Here is a 17,504-nt window from a genome sequence, read left to right as displayed (position 1 = left end):
TTCAACCTCTTGGGTCTAGAGAAACTCCTCATTAACTTAAGCCTTAAACACATCCCTACCCGAGTAACTACAGTTTTTTATCTCCTGAGAGTCGTATATTTTATAAGTCGACCTATACATTAGATAGGCTCCGAACCCCCATAACCAAGAAGCACTACTTTCTAACCCCACGAAAGGTCATGTCTACAGCATGAATCATTTGAAAGAAGGTCGAATATGGTTTGCAGAAGTATAAGTTGAGGGGCTGATAATTAATTGCAACAATTTCACAAATTTCCAAACAGAAAGTACTTGTGCCTAGCGTCATGTGAGAATAAAAATAAAAATAATAGGTAAACGGCGGGATTTGAATCGATGCCCCGGGATAGTCTCAGACTAACCACCAGTCCAGCTCCACATTTTTAAATATAATGCAACTGTATCGTTATACCTGAGATATGCTGCAATATTTACTAACAAATAAATTAGGACACTTGAAATAATACCCTATCTTTCAACAATAAAAGCCAAGTTAGATAAAGTATCTGCGCTTAGTGTACATGGGCAGCCGACACTTTATAGCACACCCTTTACATTCACCTTCATCCCCTGCTGTACTTTTATATGAAAAATGACAAGTTAGGGACTCTTTGATAGCATAATATTATCATGCTTTGTAGTGCCTTATTTGTTGGAATGCTCTTCGTCTTTTAATGTCCCATTTTACATCTTAGGACGCTATGCTGTGGTCTGGTACTATTTTGCATATTACTTCAAGCAAGGCATACAGCGTTGTGGCATTATCACATGGAAATTCATTGGCGATTGAGAGGATTTGAACACAAGACTGAAGCATCGGATTTCACTCCTAGACTTCTCTCGTTTTTAGGAATATGGTACACAATTCGTAACTCTTATTTTTTGTAATAATAGATTACACTCTTTGGTTTACACTATTCAAAAGTGTAAAGATCGTGCACATTTTTATTCCACGTACATCTTCCTGTTGTCTCAGTTGCCACTTTGTCACGTACTGTGGCAAACTCAATCACTGTCAAGCGATGGCTTGTTGACATTCGACTTGTGTCAATAACATTAGAAAAATATGATTATCAATAGTTTATGTGACAGGTTAACTGAAAATGCAGGGTAAAAATATGTACATTAAATATAAATTGCAGATTATGTTTTAAAATTACATAACTGGCGTAAGAAATATTTATCAATGGCTAATTATTATTATTTTTTATTATTTGGCTTGTAGTTAATCTAACGTTTACTTAGACTAATTTTTTGGGATTAGTTAGAATCTTATATGGTAAAAAAATTTAGTTTTTCTTTTTCGAGTTCGTTTAGCTCTTCTGCCAGACCGATTTTTATGGTCGTGGTCATAAATTGATGGTATGCATGCACAGATTTTAAATCAAGCATCGGCATATATTTATCTACAGTCTCACTCGGCTTATACGTAAACGAAATTTGCTCCCCATGTATTTCTTATGGGAGTTACGTTTGGTTTTATTCTTCTAGTACATTTCACTCTTCTACCCCACTAATTTTCACGATTGAGGTCTCAAATTGAATATTTTTCTTAATCGTGTATAAGAAACCATAGATTATACCACAGTCATATTAAAAAGATTAGACACTCTAGTGATATTCTTAAGTACAATCATATCTGTGAATCACAAAAAAAGTAATTGAATATTGGTTTCGAGGTTAATATAAAATTCAGTTTAACAGAATTATTTAATATATTTAAGGAACATTTATTTTTATATTAATTTAATATGGAAACAGTTAGAAAACTGTAAATGTTTACATTTGTGCCTTTTTTGCACCATCGAATAATTTTAGTTGACACTGATGAAGCTAACTAAATAAGAATTGGAATATTTGGTGAAGTTAAGACGTATGTTTATATATTCTAAAATGTGTTCAATTATATTAAAATAGCAATCTCATCCACATAATTACTTGAATTTCTAAATGTTCTTGGAGCATTTTTAAATGAAGTTTCCAAATTCTAGCGTAATTCTGCGTTAAAAATCTCAAGTAAAACTACTAGAGTGAACATAACGTTAGTGATACTTTCACTAAGTTTTCTCTTTATTCCGAATATCGATATACTTTCAGCTAAATGGTGTTTATGAGTTAGATTAGTCTTAGTGACAGCATCACAAAAACTAATAACTTTTAAATTATACAGCTTTAATTAAAAAATAATTAAAAACTAAAGATCCACAAATACCAAAGCAGAGAGTGCAGACTCGGTACAAACTACTTTTGTTAGTTCGGTGTTTAGCTTTTTAACCTTGTTAGATTTTGATTAACTGTTTAAACAGAACTGGCAAACGAGACTTTAATTAAAGTTGAGAACATTCATTTGTGCATTGAGGCAGTTCAAAATACCAACCTAGTACTTTGCTGTCTTAACAAGTCTTGCATAATGCACGAAGCAACCTTTCTGGTTAAGATTATGCGAATGGAGGGGTTTCAAAGGGAAATTCCAGTTTTGGATAAGATTTGTTATGTTTGAGTGAATTTTACATATAGGAGACAAGCTATTGCCGTAGGTACCATAGCAAGACCTAGACCTGGGATCGCTTAACCTTTTCGTTTTGTTGTCTCCTGAGGTCCAAAACATCAACCGTTCAAATTTATATACGTATGTGTTAGTTAGCACGATAACTCAAGTAAATACTAACCCATTTTGATGAAATGTTTTACGAATGTGTAAGCCAAAGTCTATTCGAACTAGTTTGCGAACCAGCATGATAGGGCTATGGAAACGAGGTTTTATAGTGTAAAAAAACATTTTTCAATTAATAGTATTGTTCGATAAAATCTGTTACAAAACTGAAGACATTTTAATAAGTTGCAATAGCTTTTTCAAGAGAGGAATTATTAAAATATCTAAATAGTAACTTCAAAATCATAAACATTTAAAATGTCTATTTTACTTCTGTTTTAATAAGAACTAGTGGTCACCTCGTGGTGAAAAACTCGAACAAAAAGTATTGTGATCTAACTTTATTTTCACCCCACAAAGCAAATAAAACATGTGATTGGTATTTCTTCCATTTGTTTTTATTTCTGTTTATGCTTCGTTGATACTAGTGGAACCCCGTCGAAATCGACGGTTAATCTTGAGGTTTTATGTAAATTCAGCTAACTGCGATGGATAGAGTGAAGTCATTAGAATCTTAGTTAAATGGAGGGAGGATAAGCAATAATAAGTATGACGATTGTGTTCCCTAAAAAACGTGATTGATGAATTCGTTTAACACAATATTTCCTACCTTTTTATCGGCTTTAGGTTGCCCTAAAGGTTTTTTAGGAGTCTTATAATTGTTTGTTCATGAGTTTGTTTCATACCAAAGCCACTTTCACTATTTGGGAGAATGAGTTCATATAATCAGTCTATCATGTTACGGAAAGAGTCAATATTTATTACTAACCACTAATTCCATCTGCTTTAGGAAAATCATTCAGATTGTATCCGGATTTATAAGTTATCATCATCTTTGGTCATAAAAATACAGAATTCTATCAGCATATTAAATCAGTTTTTTTTGTTTGTTAAAACTATCTGATTCTCCAGAAAGCAGTAACATTCTTACTTCGATCTCAGCAATTTTAATTCCTTCTCTTGCCACATCGACCCATGTATTTAATCATCCGGTTCTTACTTGATAATTCATTAACTTGTGGGGTAGTTTTGCCTTAGCCATATAGACCACATAACGCTGTGCATGTATTTCGTGGATTGGAATGAACCATAATTGTAGGAAATTTGATCACAAATCTTGAACGTTTGCGGAACCAAATCCATAACCTAGTCCAGCCTTGGTAACAAATTATGCAAATGCGATGACATGTGATGTTGTGTTTCCGAATGTTTTGTATGTAGTGAGGTTTAGATGCGTTGTTCGACCTAGCTACATGTGTACATCAAAGTAAAAACTGTGTACACATTTTTTTTAAATACCTGAATTGACATTAGTTCACCTACTTTACCAAAACCATAGACTCCGTAGTTGGTCTATTCCAAAACTTGAACACAGCTCTCATTCTCAACGTACTCATCTATGACACAATTTTCAACCCAAAATGTTCTAAAAGCAATAAAGCATTGATTTTTGAACAAAACATTTAAAACGTATCATAAATTCATCATTTTGGTGAAACTATAAAAAACTTGCCATGGAGTGGAGAATCCATTTAAAATCATTATTAATAATAATAAAAATATTTAATTTTGACAGTTTCAGTAGACCTTTGAATACAATTTTAATATTAACAGCTGGTTCATTAAAAGTAGTGTAAAATTATCCATATGGTCGAAATGTAAACAACATTGCAGAGTGAACTTTAAAGGCCTATGGGGCAGAGCCCCAAGGAAATTTACCTCGTTTCCCTTTTGAGGGCTCACCTACAGACCAATACCTTTCTTTAGACACCCCTACCAAGTTTCTACGCCCAGCCGTTCTCTCACATTAGCTGTGACAAAAACCTCGTTTTCCTCCATAAGAATAACATGGTATGGGAATTTAAAGGCCACTGGGGCAGAGCCCCGAGGGAATTCTCCTTGTTTCTCTTTTGATGGCTCATCTACAGACCAGGACCTTTCTTTAGACACCTCTACCGAGTTTCTACGCCCAGCCGTTCTCTCAAAATAGCTGTCACAAAGAAAAACAGTTTCAAATTAATATATAGACTAGTGTACCTGTTGCTCGAATTCGAGCAATTGTGAAGTATTACAGGCGACTCAAAGATTATGGAAATACTCACGATCTACACAACAGTTAGATATAATCAAAATCTTTTATAAATATCTTATCTTTTTTCAAAAAGCTGATCTTTTTTTAGTGTTTTTAGTGTAAAAAAAAACATTATTTCTATTTCTTCTACTTGGTTGTGTTCCATGACTTTTTCTATGTTTCCATTGTTTGCAAATCGGTTATTTCAATGATTGCTCAAGAAATGTAGCACAGTGTTAATTCAGTTTTATTTTTAGCCTTTAACAAATTGTCCAGGATTTCTCGCTCTTTTCCATTGTAATAATTACACCAACCCAAGTTTCGTCTACAGATGCAATATGCCAAAGAATATCACCTACGCACAATCTCCAAGAAGTGGTAAAAAAGGCAGAAACCAACCCATACAATAGATATAAGTTAACTCCATAAGAAATAATTTTAAAAGTTACTGAGATATTAGGATTTTCCACTGATTTGGTAATAGAACATTATATTGCAAAACATGACACGATGCAGAAGAAAATCTATTTTAAAATCAGAAAAATCCATTGCAAATACTCTACTTCATTTTGACAAATTCAATAAATCACAATTTAAATATTAACAGCTGTTGCATTAAAAAGTAGTGTAGAATTATGCATATGGTCGTAATGTAAACGAATCTGAAGAGGCAACTTTAAAGGCTTCTGGGGCAGAGCCCCAAGGGAATTTACCTCTTTCCTCTTTTGATGGCTCATCTACAGACCAAGACCTTTCTTTAGAGACCCCTACCAAGTTTCTACGCCCAGCCGTTCTCTCAAATTAGCTGTGACAAAACCCCCGTTTTCCTCCATAAGAATAACATGGGATGGGAATTTAAAGGCCACAGGGGCAGAGCCCCAAGGGAATTCACCATGTTTCTCTTTTGATGGCTCATCTACAGACCAAGACCTTTCTTTAGAGACCCCTACCAAGTTTCCACGCCCAGCCATTCTCTCAAAATAGCTGTGACAAAGAAAAACAGTTTCAAATTAATATATAGATTTCATCACCAGCATGGTATCCTATAAGGCCATTATAGGAAAAAAAATATTTTTTTATTTATTTTTGTGCCTATTTTAATTTATACCTCTCGATAACTGTTGGAAATCCATTACGTATATTACCAATGACTTTGGTTAATTAATGGACGTGAAGTTAAGATTGTTGTTGACTGAGATTTGGTTTATTTGTCCATACAAATAACATTGTGTTCACCAGTGACACTGGTAAGTAGGATACGTGCTAGATGGAAGATCATTGTTGCGCTCACGTTCACTCATCCCGTTACGCGCAAAATAAGCGTACCACTAGTTTATACAAAGATTCTGTACATCTACAGACAAATATCTTTCTAACTACTGTAGATGCATAGATTTTTCCTGCGATGCACACGAGCTGAGAAAAAAGGTTTTCAAGAAACTTGCTTACCGGTACCTATTAATATAAAGACTAATTTTGGTAAACGTACTTGATGCAGTCATAAAATTTACAGTATAACGAACAGACCCTAGAAAGTACTAAGCTCAGGGTCAATTTTTGAAAACGAGTTGAAACTTTGCGATAGGGAAAAGTAATGATTGCTTTAGAAAATCTCCACTAAATAAAAATGGAAGTTTATAAATAAACTTAATTTTTAACATAAACAAAGAGAGAGATAGAATCGAGAGTTAGCACAAGATAATCAGTTTCCAACTCAAGTTGATTGAGCGAGAATAAATTAACCACTGAAGCCGAGACTCTGTCTGTGAATGCTTTCTTTGGTTTAAATCAGAGCAAATTTTGTTAATATTATTCTGATGCCAATTATAGAAAAAAATTAAACCACAATACGATCATTAAATACCTTTTGGTGTGGTTTTATAAAATTATGCTGGAAATTGTATCCAACATCGGACTACCATTAAGCATGACGTCGACATAATATGTTGTAAACACGCCTTTGTTAATCATTCATAAATGAATTAGAATAATAAGTAGTTAGTTGTAGTAGGTTTTACACCTCCCATACTTTTAGCGATCGGTCGGTTGGCCGAACGGAATCTTCCTAGCCTAGCGGCAAGTGTGCAGCCAGTTTGCGTTTTGCGGCTGCTGTGAACAGTGCTGTAGTGTGACATGTCGTCTTAAATGGAGGTGATGGTGTATGCTGCGATTTTACCAGCACTGCAGAAAAGGAAAAAGAGGGAGAGAAGGGGATTGTTGCATAAAGAGTGGCTTAACAGAACAGCACCAACCGATATCAATATGTTATAAGAATTGAGATTGTATCCTAAAGATTGGAAAAAATGATTTCTTTATTCTTAATCAATTCAATTATTTATTTATCTACACTAGGCACTGTCACTAAACGATACAAAACACTCCATATGGCACAAAACAAAGACTGAGCAGAAAAAAAAGTTAGGTTATTTCAATGACCGTGCCTAAACTCAAAATGAACGTAAATCAAAATAATGCTACTAACTGTTGGCCTTCCGGCGGCCTGCCGGCGACCCCATACTCGTGCCGATTGGCCGGAAGGCGGGGGTTGGCCGGACGACGACTGGTGGGATTAAAAGTGAGTTCTCCGGGAAAACTATGATCGCATGAGTACCGAATAGATTTTCCATTTTCCATTTTCATAAGAAAATCACCATTAAAAATCAAAATGAAATTAACCAACTGGAGATACCAAAGATAAGTACCTACATACCAAAAGTTGTAAACATCGGACCCCAAGCATAGTCAATGGCTCTGTACACATCCCCACAAACACAGACATTACTTCGAAAACCACTTTTTTGGGTTCACGGGGACCAAACACAAATATATCCATAAAAAATTCAAACACAAAAACTTTGGTGTAAAAACCCCTTTCTTTATATATAATATGTGCTTTTTATAAATACATAGATGTATAGGCGGAGAGCGAAAACCCCCACTGTTGTGTATTAAAAAGGGTAACAGCTCAATTAAAACCTAAATGAACAATACATGATAAATCCAAGGTTGCTCAATTTCTCTTCTTTGTTTAAGCTGCGTATTCATATCCGTTGAACATTAGGTGTGAAAATATTATTGCTATTGGATGGCATTATAAGGCGATCAGTACACATGGAGAAGTAGCTATTACCATCGATGTATACACATCAATGGCTATTACAGCCATCTTTATAGCAAGACCTTTACGGAGAATTGGTTATTCTCAGTATAAAGTAGACCGTCCGTCACTTTATTTGTATCAATAATTTTCTTTTGACGTCAAAATATGGAAAATATTAAATTTTTCTATAAAACTACAGTTACACATGGAAACAAAATTTATTTGTTTATGTTTTTTGGAAACAGTTGGATCCGATCACAAATGTAATTTAGAGGAAACCGGGTTAACAGTTACCATCAGTACATGAAATACCACTGTACTAACTCACATTACTTACTGTACTAAATACAAAAAAACGCTAATCTAACAATAGCAAAAAAGGTTTTTTGATACAAAGTTACTAGACTCTTTCAAAACTACAACTTTTCCACGAGATTAACCGCTGAACTTCAGGAAAGATTCTTATTTTATTTCCCTAACGATAAATGTTAAATCAGATTGTCGTTTATTAATGAACCAAACTATAAAATTTTCCAAACGCGATCAAACTTGGGTTGGTTCAAGCTTTTGTCAACACCACAGTTAATTAATCTTTGGACTAAAAACCGAGGTTTTATCTTATGAATTGTTATCAAACTCTTTTCATCTTGTGACGAAGGTGATGTTAACGATTACCCTTAGAAATTAAAACCTCACTAAAGCTTTAATTTCCAACTGAGTGGAGCCGATTGTGTTGTTATGGAATGTGTAATTTTAGAATAACGAATATTCAACAGTTTCCAAGGAATATTCAATTTTTCAAAATCGTGGTATGACCTGGAAATATTTCATCATCCACCTTTTACAAATCATTCATTAGAGAATCGTGTACTTCCAAACTGATTGTCATAAATTTTAAAACTGGTTTAGTCCCTCTGATCTCATATTTTCAAATATTTCTTTATATTCTTGAGTACAATTAACATTTTTAACAGTCCGCATTTTTTTACGTATGTTTAAAAAAACATTTTTTGTTAAGTATACAAAAAAATTAACAAACTTATGTTTTGTTGTGTGTTGTACGTAGAATGACTTGGCACATTGACACATTTAAATACATCTTAGGGGCTTAGGGGGTTATTTGAAAAGGTAATAAAATAGAATGTTTAAATTCATAAAATTGTCAAAAACTTACCATTATATCTGTAAATCATTCACAAAACAAATAATCAACTTTTATTTGTACTTGTTCAAACAAATTCAAAAAATTTGGTTGTTTATTAATATGTATACAGTGAAACCTTGATAACAAGTCATTCCTTATGACAGGATTCAGTTTTAATTCCCCTTGGATTTATTTTACCCCTATTCACATGTTATTGAGAACCTCGATAAGAAGTCAACCTTGATAACAAGTCTGATTTGTAATAAAGCTTTGGTTGTACCATAGCATAATAATAGCATCCACTATATTACTAATTGTTTTCCAATCCCCAGGTAGCATGGAGGGCTTGCTTGGCAAGCAGTCAGAGGAGAATGCGTTTAAGAGGGGAGGGTGTGTTTCAAGGTCACCCCCTCTGACGGCAGAAAATATATCGTTGGCACCTTCGCTGGTAAAGGGAGCGACTGTCTCCCCTCCACCGGTGCCAGCTTTCAAGTCTGGTGAAGGGCTGTTGGAGGAACACCTTACAACAACGTTGCAGTCGGAGAGCTCAGGGATGGTGCTTCTGCGTCAGAAATACCTTGACGCAGAGAGTAGCATCGAAACCCGGCTTCGAGACATGGAGGAGACCATTAAAGCTATGCTGGACACCTTTCGGACCCAGAAAGCTGTTAACCAAGTGGTCAAAAATGGCATGGCCAAGCTAGAAGATGACCTTGGATTCGTTTTTGCCTGCCGGTTGGTAAGCAAGGCGGCCATGGAAAAGATTGCGGAGAAGGTAGTGTCTATGCCCGACGACAGGGCGCTGCCTTCCAAGAAACGCAGAAGGCCATCCACTACGGAAAGCCCTCCAAAAAAGGAAGAGGCTGTTCAGACCACAAGGGCTAAGGTTAAGGCTAAGGCGACCCAGACAGACCTTTTGTCTGCCGGGCCCAGGTCTTCCCCAGATGTAGCTGCTTTCCCAACAAAGCGTCTACAACCTCAGCAACCCGTGACCCCTCTTAGGGGAAGCTCCCGTAAGGGATCAGTTGTTGAGACACCATCTGGGGCTGCATGGGAAAAGCGTCTTACCCGAAAGGAGAAGAGGCAGCAGAGGCGGGCGGAGGTCACCTCCAAGAAAAATGTGGCGGTAAAGGCACAAACGACAAACGTTGCCCAAATTGGGCCCGATTTGGCCCCCGCTCTTAAAAGGTGGCCAAAAAAGCCCAGGACGGAGGCAATCTTGGTTAAACCCTCAGGGGGGAGATCATTCGCTGAAGTCTTGGGTATAATAAAGGCTAAAGCTAAGCCGGAGCAGACCGATACGGTTGTGCGGTCGATTAGGCAAACCCGGGGCGGAGACGTCCTCCTTGAACTGGGTAAGTCAAAGGACAAATCCGCTTTTGCTGCTGAACTAAAGGCAGCCGTGGAAGGCCAGGGCACCGTCCGTGCACTCGAGCCTAAAACGTCAGTTGAGGTTCGGGACATAGATGGTGTGTCGACAGAGAGTGAGGTGGTTGAGGCCCTAAAGGAAGCAGTCCCCGAGCTTGCCGGAACATCGGCTGTTCTTAGGGTGTGGCTCACAAAACCAAATAGAAACCAGCAGCGGATGGCGGTCGCCGAAATGGCAGACGCACACGCTAGTAAGGTGTTGGCACTCCAGCATTTGAGGGTCGGTTGGGTCAACTGCAGGCTCAGACGGAGGGTGGAAGTAACCAGGTGTTTTAGGTGCCTCGGTTTCGGCCATTCCTCCCGAAATTGCAAGGGGCCCGACCGAGGCAAGCACTGCCTCCGGTGCGGAGGGGTGGGTCACGCTCGTAGGGACTGCCAAGTCGAATCTTGCTTTCTTTGTAAGGAAAATGGGCTCGCGGACAAAAACACCAAACATATAGCTGGGTCTGGGCAGTGCAGCGCTTTTAAAACTGCGCTTCAGCAAGCAAAAGCCCACCCTCGAAAATAAGAATACTCCAATGTAATCTTGGGCGATCCAGGACAGCTGACGCGCTTCTCAGTCAGCTTGCCCTCGAACACGGTGTCGACGCGCTCTTGGTCAGCGAGCAGTACCAGTACCGGAATAGGGTCCCACCCTTTTGGTTCCCCGATAGTCTTGGTACTGCTGCTTTCTGGGTGCGTAATACAGCTCAAGTGCAAATGCGGGGTCATGGAAAGGGCCGTGGATTTGTTTGGGTTCGGTGCAAGGACGTCACCTATTACAGTGTCTACCTCACCCCTAACGAGGCTATCCATGACTTCCGCGAGAAGATAGACCGCTTGGAAGAGAGCGTGCAGGACACCACAGGGCATGTAGTCGTGGCTGGTGATTTCAATGCTAGGGCCGTCGAGTGGGGACTGACCCTCACTAATTCCCGGGGGAAGTACATCCTGGACTTTGCTGCCAGGGACGGACTCGTTGTAATCAACGAGGGCAACACGCCAACGTTCCGGCGACCCGGGATTTTTTTTTTTTTTACATTTATTGTTGTCATGAGAGCCGAAGCCCCCTGACTGCATACCCGGTACCTATCCTTTAGGACATACCCGGGCCCCATGATGTAGGCCGAAGCTTACGCATCAACCTTTAGCACATCATGGGCGGATGACTTAAGGTCATCAGGCTCGCCGGCTGCCGAAGCAGACCCTTCGGAAGGAGGGTTGCCCCTCAATCCTAACCAGGGATTCCGGCTGCTTGTTTAAGCGTCACTCCACCTGGGTTCCACTAGGTCGGGACCTAGAGGTCCATGGTAGAGCGCCCCGACGCATTTAGTGCAAGCAACACTCGGGACCTATCTAATCCCTGACAGGCAGAACCCGCCATCAATAGCCAGGAGGAAGGGGACCATCAGCACGCTGACGGGGGGAACCCCAACCTCCCATTTACACCGCTGCCCGATCGAGGCCTTACCCATTGCTGGGAAACCAGAGATAACCAGAGCGATAGATCCCCAGATACCCCTGGCGGGCTCGGACCCAGCACCCGATCTACTTCGTTTGCCCGTCAGACCCAACATCACTGCCAGGCCATCAGGGTTTCCCAAAAGGAGGCAGGTATAGAAGTGGGACCCACCCGGATGAACCTATCCACCAGAGGTGGCGACACCCTTGACTCAATTGAGGTTCCGGGAAGAACCCCCCACACTCAAGATAACCATACCGTCCGTGCTCAGGCGACCCGGGATGAGGGGAACGATCCCAGACATAACCCTCGCATCTGAGTCTCTTCTGCCAAGGATCACAGCCTGGAGAGTCTTGGAGGATTATACGGCCAGCGACCATCAAAACATTATTTTCAATGTCTTAGATCGCATCCCGAGACAAGTTGCTGCATCTCGGGAAGTGCCCGTTCGGTGGAACACCAAAAAACTGGACGTGGCTAAATTCACCGAGGCCATCCTGCGGGGAGTGCCAGCGGTGCCTGCCGCACCTGGCATGGCTCATGCAGAGGCTATAGTTACATCGATGATGGGGCTGATTGCCTCGGCTTGTGATGAGTCAATGCCCCGCAAGAGACTCCGTTGCGATAGGAGACCCGTATACTGGTGGACTGCAGAGATCGCGGATTTGCGCCGAGCTGCTTTGAGAGCTAGACGACTCGCTACCAGGGCCAGGGTACCCTTGGATAGACGCCGTAAGCTGGAGAGCTACAAGGTGGCGAGGAAGTCTCTCCGCCGGGCCATCAACCGGAGCAAACACAATTGCTGGAAAACACTAAGGGATGATGTCGATTCCGACCCGTGGGGCTTGGGTTACAAACTAGTAACCCAAAAACTCACCACTCGCTCTCCACCTTCCGTCATGGAGGGGGCCGCTATGGAGAGGGTCGTCAAATCCCTTTTTCCGGATCATATTCTGCGCCCACTGCGTGAGTTTGAGATGATGGACGATGTCCCACTCTTCACTCATGAGGAGCTGGAGACTGCCGTTTTATCCCTAAAAAACAACAAGGCTCCTGGACCTGATGGGGTACCTGGCGAGGCTCTTAAGAAGGTTTTTTCAATCAATCCCCTGATTCTTCTGAGCATGTACAACGCCTGCCTAGCAGAGGGGGTATTTCCGTTGTGCTGGAAAAAAGCTAGGCTCGTGCTCGTAGGGAAGGGGAAAGGAGACCCAGAATTGCTGTCCTCTTACAGACCCCTTTGCATGTTGGATACGGCTGGGAAAGTCCTAGAGAAGTTGATCCGTTCCCGACTGAATTCAGCCGTGGTTGCTGCGGGGGACCTGAGCCCTCGCCAATACGGCTTCAGGAAGGGGCGATCAACGGTCGACGCTATTGAGGAGGTGAAGCAAGCCGTGATGAGAGCTGAGGATTTTAATCACTACTCTCGTAGGGTTGTGCTGCTCGTTACACTCGATGTGCGAAACGCATTTAATTCTGCAAGATGGTGCGATATGCTGGACGCTCTGGAGAACAACTTCCACGTCCCGGCATACCTCATGCGCATTATAGAGGATTACCTCCGGTTCCGCCTCCTCATGTATGATACTACAGAAGGCCCGCGGACGATGAGTGTCACTTCTGGTGCTGCCCAAGGTTCCATACTCGGCCCAGACCTCTGGAACGTTTCCTACGACAGCCTCCTTAGGTCTGAAATGCCTGAAGAAACCGTTTTAGTTGGGTACGCAGATGACATTGCAGCTTTAATAGCTGCTCGTAGTGTTGAGCTGGCCCAGCTAAAATTAAACCGAGTCATGCGAACTATAAACGCATGGATGGCAGATCACGGTCTCTCACTCGCGCTGAACAAAACTGAGATCGTGATTCTGACCAAAAAGCGGATTGACACCATTGTGCCGTTGAGGGTGGGGGACGTCGAAGTCCAGTCCGTTCGTGCCGCCAAGTATCTTGGTGTCATGGTGGACTCTAAGCTTAGCTGGCGGGACCAGATATTCCGAACGGCGGACAAGGCCGCTAAGGTGATCTCTTCTCTTAGCCGGTTAATGGCCAATGTCGGAGGTCCTCGTTCCAGTCGCAGAAGGCTGTTGATGTCTACAGTTCAGTCTGTGCTCCTGTATGGTGCGGAGGTGTGGGCAGACGCGCTCAATAAGGAGGTGTATAGGATGCGGCTTGCCAGAGTGCAGCGTCAGGCAGCACTCAGGGTAGCATCCGCCTACCGAACAGTGTCTGAACCTGCCATCTTGGTGGTTGCTGGAGTAATCCCCGTCAAACTTTTGGCGGCGGAGAGGAAAGCGATTTATCAGCGGCGTGGAGAGGACCATGCAAAAATGGAGGAGCGCAACCGCACCTACCAGCTCTGGCAGGAGAGCTGGGCACAGGAGTCGCGGGGACGCTGGACCAGGAGACTGATTCAGCAAGTCCAACCATGGGTTGACCGACGGTATGGTGAGGTGGACTATTACCTTACCCAGTTTCTGACAGGTCACGGGTTTTTTCGGTCGTACCTGTTCAGGATGGGCAAAGCCGTGTCACCCGATTGCATCTACTGCCCAGGCACTCCCGACGACGCGGAGCACACCTTCTTCCGCTGCCAGCGTTGGGAAGGTTCCCGCCTGGAGGCTGAACAACATGTAGGGCAGTTGTTGGTGGACACGGTCATTCCGATGATGACGGAGGGTGAGGACAATTGGACCTGTATGTCACATTTCGTCCAGGATATTCTCCGCACAAAGAAGCTAGAGCTTGACCGAGATGCGGTCTAGGTCATAAAGAAATTGAATGCCAGAAACGGCGCGAGCCCTGAGGGCTTAGGTCACACGTTGACCTGACCTGAAGTAATGTGACAAACAATCCCAGGTCTGTGTCCAACAGAGTGGAGGGGGTTTTTTAGTGAGTAGTCTGACAAGCTCAGGAGTCTCACACTACAGGCTGGCTACCTGTGTGCGTAAAAGCATTTTTACCTCCTCTCCCTTATAAAAAAAAAAAAAATTGTTTTCCAATCCAATTGATCAATGAAAAAACTTTTAAATAAACAGTACATATTTTATCTTTTAAGTTTATCTTTTGATATTCACTTACCTTGAATTCAATCATGATAGTCTGTCTTAACTATTTTAATCCATCAGCACGAGGTCACTAATTGTCTTTGGCGAACTTTGGAATCTATCAAGCTAACTTAGTTGGTTGTACAAGCCTGGCAATTGCTGTATCTACCTTGAATATTACCTTTAGAATGTTTGAGTAATACAAAAATTCACAATTTTTACATTATTTCAAGAATGGTCATAATACATAGTAAAATATTTTAAAACTGGGTTAACCGTTTGTAAATTGTGTATTTTAATAGGGTTCAAAAATTGTCTCTGGGGCAAAACTAATAAAGCAATACAACCCCAATAGCAACCCTTTTAACCTCCCAATATGACTTCATAGCTCAAATTAAAAATGAAATAATAGACCATAGTGAGAGAACTTAGAAAATCTCAATGCTTAGGACTTTTAGATAAATGACACTATTGTGGATACATACCATTTAGAGTATGAGTATTCATATATATTCATCCCTAATCATAATGTGTACTTAAATCGTGTAGAAATTATCAATAAAAGTAGCCTATTTAATATTCATTTCCGTAAACCATTTTGCCTGTTGTTTACAAATGTTGTTAAGCAACTAACTGAAATTACTCAGCTGTTTAACTACAATTACTTCTTCACATTTACAACTGTTGTAAATAAAGTTAATCGGACTTTTAAATCAGCTGCAGACTTTTAAAAACACTAGAAAAACACTAGAAATAAAATGAAGGCTAGGAGGGTGAAACCCTAAATCCACAACAGTTTTACTTAAAATTTTTCATATTGCTGGAACATTATCTTTACAATTTCATCTCAATCGTATAAATCAGTTAAATAATTCAGTTAATTTGTGTTTTTACCAGGAAAGTTTTGGGGTAGTTTTGATTTTTTCCATTTCTTATGTATTTTGGGGTGCTGAATCCGAATCTGAGGTTTGCCAACAAAAATTCTTGACGCAACATTGACAAAAATGAGAAAAATATGGAAAAAATGATATTTTTTGTAATATTTAGCTTATAACTCACAAACTATCAACTTTTTGTTATTAGTCTATATTATAAAAATTAAAGTACACAAAATTTGCTACAAAATGTACCCCTAATGTGGTAATCTCCGATGAACCGTTTAAGTTCCAGAGCTATTTGAAAATTGGAACATTTTGTGTTAGTTTTTAAATTTCTCCAATTATTCTGTCAATGACATATATTCATTGTATATGCCCAGGCAAAGGTCTTATATAAATCCAAAGTGTTGAAATTGATTAATTTTGTGTTACTGAACCGTTGACTTTTTATTTAGTGTACAGAAAAGTTACACGAACTGTTGCCGTTTAAATTATCCTCACTCAGAGGGTTGTAATGAGGCAGGTTCTGGCAAACATTTCGATGCATTATTTGTGAGCATTCTAGCTTGTTCATCTGATAAAAAAAAAGGTTAAAAGTAAAAAATTTACACATAATAATAAGAGATACCAAAATCAAAACTATCAAAATTTAAATAACACCAATCTATTAATCATGTAATATCTTATGCACCTGATGACGTGATATTAAGATATACGTGAATAATGAAATGTTATGTATGCATATACTGTTGCTAAGCATTTACATTGTGTGTAGATTTGATAAATTGTAGGTCCTAGGGCTTAGGGCATAGGCCTACATGAGAGTGGTAAGGGTTAATTGACTTAAGATAGTCAATACAAATTTTGGCTAGAAAACTAAATCCAACTTTGCCTCACTGCCCCCAACTCAAGCAGCTGTGTGGACATAACTCGCTTAGAGTTTACATTTACATTCGGGTGAATGAATGGGGGTGAAAAAAATTAGTATTGGCCTATGGTAACAGTGCCAATCACTCTAAGCCATGCATCGGTCTTGAAATTTTACACAGAAAATTTTATAATGGGTGCCAATACGATTGAGGATGTACGATGGGCTGTGATGCTAGAATCTAAGTAAGTAAGAAAGTAAGTATAGTACCAAACGCACATTCCTTTATTTATTAACTTGTTAAATCTACACACACAATAAATGCTTAGCAACAGTATATGCCTACATAACATTTTATTATTTACGTATATCTAAATATCAGGTGCATACGATATTACATGATTAACAGATTGCTGTTATTTTAATTTTGATAATCTTGATTTTGGTATTACTTATTATTATGTGTAATTTTTTTTACTTTTACCCTTTTTTAATTGTCCAGATGAACAAGCTAGAATGCTCACAAATAATGCATCGAAACGTTTGCCAGAACCTGCCTCATTACAACCCTCTGAGTGAGGATAATTTAAACGGCAACAGTTCGTGTAACTTTTCTGTACACTAAATAAACTGTCAACGGTTCAGTAACACAAAATTAATCAATTTTAACACTTTGTATTTATATAAGACCTTTGCCTGGGCAGATACAATGAATATATGTCATTGACAGAATAATTGGAGAAATTTAAAAACTAACACAAAATGTTCTAATTTTCAAATAGCTCTGGAGCCTAAACGGTTCATCGGAGATTATCACATTAGGGGTACATTTTGTAGCAAATTTTGTGTACTTTAATTT

Source organism: Macrosteles quadrilineatus, unplaced genomic scaffold (genome assembly GCF_028750875.1).
Source record: "Macrosteles quadrilineatus isolate MER2022 unplaced genomic scaffold, UCM_ALF_1.0 Scaffold_3__2_contigs__length_128488019, whole genome shotgun sequence".
NCBI lineage: Eukaryota > Metazoa > Arthropoda > Insecta > Hemiptera > Cicadellidae > Macrosteles > Macrosteles quadrilineatus.
Note: the sequence above shows the minus strand (reverse complement) of the source record.